The 4,085-nt window shown below is 42.2% G+C and overlaps 1 non-coding gene across 1 annotated transcript; it reads right to left on the reverse strand.

Annotated features, from left to right (window-relative positions):
* Nucleotides 1-283: 283 nt before the first annotated feature.
* Nucleotides 284-391, reverse strand: LOC148568883 (small nucleolar RNA R71). Its single transcript, XR_015882191.1, has one exon. It is a non-coding gene; the product is annotated as a small nucleolar RNA R71 (small nucleolar RNA).
* Nucleotides 392-4,085: the final 3,694 nt, after the last annotated feature.

A 4,085-nucleotide genomic window follows, 5' to 3' on the forward strand; every position in this document is an offset into this window, starting at 1 on the left:
TGAGCTTAAGCCTCAATTAGTTTCTCTAATGCAACAGAATTGCAAGTTTCATGGACTTCCATTAGAAGATCCTCATCAATTCTTAGCTGAATTCTTGCAAATCTGTGACACTGTCAAGACCAATGGGGTTGATCCCGAGGTCTATAGACTTATGCTTTTTCCTTTTGCTGTAAGAGACAGAGCTAGAACATGGTTGGATTCACAACCTAAAGAAAGCCTGAACTCTTGGGAAAAGCTAGTCAATGCCTTCTTGGCAAAATTCTTTCCACCTCAAAAATTGAGCAAGCTTAGAGTGGAAGTCCAAACCTTCAGACAGAAGGAAGGTGAATCCCTCTATGAAGCCTGGGAAAGATACAAGCAATTGATCAGAAGGTGTCCTTCTAACATGCTTTCAGAATAGAGCATCATAGGTATTTTCTATGATGGTCTATCTGAACTGTCCAAGATGTCATTGGACAGCTCTGCTGGAGGATCTCTTCATCTGAAGAAGATGCCTGCAGAAGCTCAGGAACTCATTGAAATAGTTGCAAATAACCAATTCATGTATACTTCTGAAAGGAATCCTGTGAATAATGGGACAAATCAGAAGAAAGGAGTCCTTGAGATTGATACTCTGAATGCCATATTGGCTCAGAACAAAATATTAACTCAACAAGTCAATATGATTTCTCAAAGTCTGTCTGGAATGCAAGCAGCAACAGGCAGTACCAAAGAAGCTTCATCTGAAGAAGAAGCTTATGATCCTGAGAATCCAGCAATGGAAGAGGTAAATTACATGGGAGAACCCTATGGAAACACCTATAATCCTTCATGGAGAAATCATCCAAACCTCTCATGGAAGGATAAATAGAGGCCTCAACAAGGCTTCAACAACAATAATGGTGGAAGAAATAGGTTTAGCAATAGCAAGCCTTTTCCATCATCTTCTCAGCAACAGACAGAGAATTCTAAGCAGAGCCATTCTGACTTAGCAACTGTAGTCTTTGATCTAATTAAAACTACTCAAAGTTTCATGACTGAAACAAGATCCTCCATTAGAAATTTGGAGGCACAAGTGGGTCAGCTGAGTAAGAAAATTACTGAACTCCCTCCTAGTACTCTCCCAAGTAATACAGAAGATAATCCAAAAAGAGAGTGCAAGGCCATCAACATTACCCACACGGCCGAACCTGGAGAGGAGGAAGAGGCAGTGATTTCCACTGAGGAAGACCTCAATGGACGTCCACTGGCCTCCAAAGAGTTTCCTAATGAGGAACCATGGGAATCTGAGGCTCACACTGAGACCATAGAGATTCCATTGAATTTACTTTTGCCATTCATGAGCTCTGATGAATATTCATCCTCTGAAGAGGATGAAGATGTTACTGAAGAACAAGTTACTAAGTACCTTGGAGAAATCATGAAGCTAAATGCCAAGCTATTTGGTAATGAGACTTGGGAGGATGAATCCCCCTTGCTCACTAAAGAACTGGATGACTTGACTAGGCAGAAATTACCTCTGAAGAGACAAGATCCTGGAAAGTTCTCAATACCTTGTAGCATAGGCATCATGACCTTTGAGAAGGCTCTGTGTGACCTAGGGTCAAGCATAAACCTCATGCCTCTCTCTGTAATGGAGAAGCTAGGAATCCTTGAGGTACAAGCTGCAAGAATCTTACTAGAGATGGCAGACAATTCAAGAAAATAGGCTTATGGACTTGTAGAGGATGTCTTGGTAAAGGTTGAAGGCCACTACATCCCTGCTAATTTCATAATCCTAGACACTGGGAAGTGTATGGATGAATCCATCATTCTTGGCAGACCCTTCCTAGCCATAGCAAAAGCTGTGATAGATGTTGACAGAGGAGAATTGGTCCTTCAAGTGAATGAGGACTCCCTTGTGTTTAAAGCTCAAGGATCTCCCTCTGTAACCATGGAGAGGAAGCATAAAAAGCTTCTCTCAATGCAGAGTCAAACAAAATCCCCACATTCAAACTCTAAATTTGGTGTTGGGAGGCCACAACCAAACTCTAAGTTTGGTGTTGAGAGGTCATCATCGTGCTCTGAGTATCTGTGAGGCTCCATGAGAGCCCACTGTCAAGCTACTGACATTAAAAAAGCGCTTGTTGGGAGGCAACCCAATTTTACTTATCTATGTTATATTTCTATTTCCCATTGTTTTTTTATGTTTTCTATAGGTTGATGATCATGTGAAGTCACAAAAACAATTGAAAAAGCAAAAACAAACTGAAAAACAGAATGAAAAAACAGCACATCCTGGAGGAGAAGCCTACTGGCGTTTAACGCCAGGATGGGCAGCAGAGGGCATTTTGCACGCCTAATTGGTGCAGGGATGAGAAATCCTTGACACCTCAGGATCTGTGGACCCCACAAGATCCCTACCAACCTCAACTCACTCTCTCTCTTCTTCACACCTTTTCATAATACTCTTCCCCAAATACCCTTTACCAATCAACTCAATACCTCTTCCCCAAAAACCCCTCACCTATCAAATCTTACCCTCTTCTCCATAAACCCTTCACCAATCCACATCCATCCATCATAAACCCCACCTACCTCACCATTCAAATTCAAACCACTTTCCCTCCCAAACCCACCCATAAATGGCCGAACCAAACCCCCCTCTCCACTCCTATATAAACCCATCTTCACTCCTTCATTTTCACACATCTTAAACACTACTTCTTCTCCTTGGCCGAAACACTAACTCCCCATCCATCTCCTCTATTTCTTCTTCCTCTACTCTCTTCATTCTTCTTTTGCTCGAGGACGAGCAAACCTTCTAAGTTTGGTGTGGTAAAAGCGTTGCTTTTTGTTTTTCCATAACCATTTATGGCACCAAAAGGCGGAGAAACCTCTAGAAAGAGGAAAGGGAAGGCAACAGCTTCTACCTCCGAGTCATGAGAGATGGAGAGATTCATCTCAAGGGCGCATCAAGACCACTTTTATGAAGTTGTGGCCAAGAAGAAGGTGATCTCTGAGGTCCCTTTCAAGCTCAAAAAGGGTGAATATCCGGAGATCTGACATGATATTCGAAGAAGAGGTTGGGAAATTCTTACCAACCCCATTCAACAAGTCGGAATCTTAATGGTTCAAGAGTTCTATGCCAATGCATGGATCACAAAGAACCATGATCAAAGTGTGAACCCGGATCCAAAGAATTGGCTTACAATGGTTCGGGGGAAATACTTAGATTTCAGTTCGGAAAATGTAAGGTTGGCATTCAACTTGCCAATGATGCAAGGAGATGCACACCCCTACACTAGAAGGGTCAACTTTGATCAAAGGTTGGACCAAGTTCTCATAGACATTTGTGAAGAGGGCGCTCAATGGAAGAGAGATTCAAGAGGGAAGCCGGTTCAACTAAGAAGGCATGACCTCAAGCCCGTGGCTAGGGGATGGTTAGAGTTCATCCAACGCTCAATCATTCCCACTAGCAACCGGTCTGAAGTTACTATAGACCGGGCTATCATGATCCATAGCATCATGATTGGAGAGGAAGTAGAAGTTCATGAGGTTATATCCCTAGAACTCTACAAGGTGGCAGACAAGTCTTCTACTTTGGCAAGGTTAGCCTTCCCTCATCTCATTTGTCACCTTTGTAATTCAGCTGGAATTGACATAGAGAAAGACATCCTCATTGATGAGGACAAGCCCATTACTAAGAAAAGGATGGAGCAAATAAGAGAGCCCACTCATGGACCTCAACAAGAGCATGAGGAAATTCCTCATCATGAAATTCCTGAGATACCTCAAGGGATGCATTTTCCTCCACAAAACTATTGGGTGCAAATTAACACCTCCCTAGGAGAATTAAGTTCCAATATGGGACAACTAAGGGTGGAACACCAAGAGCATTCTATCCTCCTTCATGAAATTAGAGAAGATCAAAGAATCATGAGAGAGGAGCAACAAAGGCAAGGAAGAGACATTGAGGAGCTCAAGCACTCCATAAGATCTTCAAGAGGAAGAACAAGCCGCCATCACTAAGGTGGACCCGTTCTTTAATTCCCTTGTTCTTTATTTTCTGTTTTTCGAATTTTTATGCTTTATGTTTATCTATGTTTGTGTCTTTATTACATGAT

This window comes from Arachis ipaensis, chromosome B4 (assembly GCF_059453495.1).
Source record: "Arachis ipaensis isolate K30076 ecotype BB chromosome B4, ASM5945349v1, whole genome shotgun sequence".
In the NCBI taxonomy this organism is placed as follows: domain Eukaryota; kingdom Viridiplantae; phylum Streptophyta; class Magnoliopsida; order Fabales; family Fabaceae; genus Arachis; species Arachis ipaensis.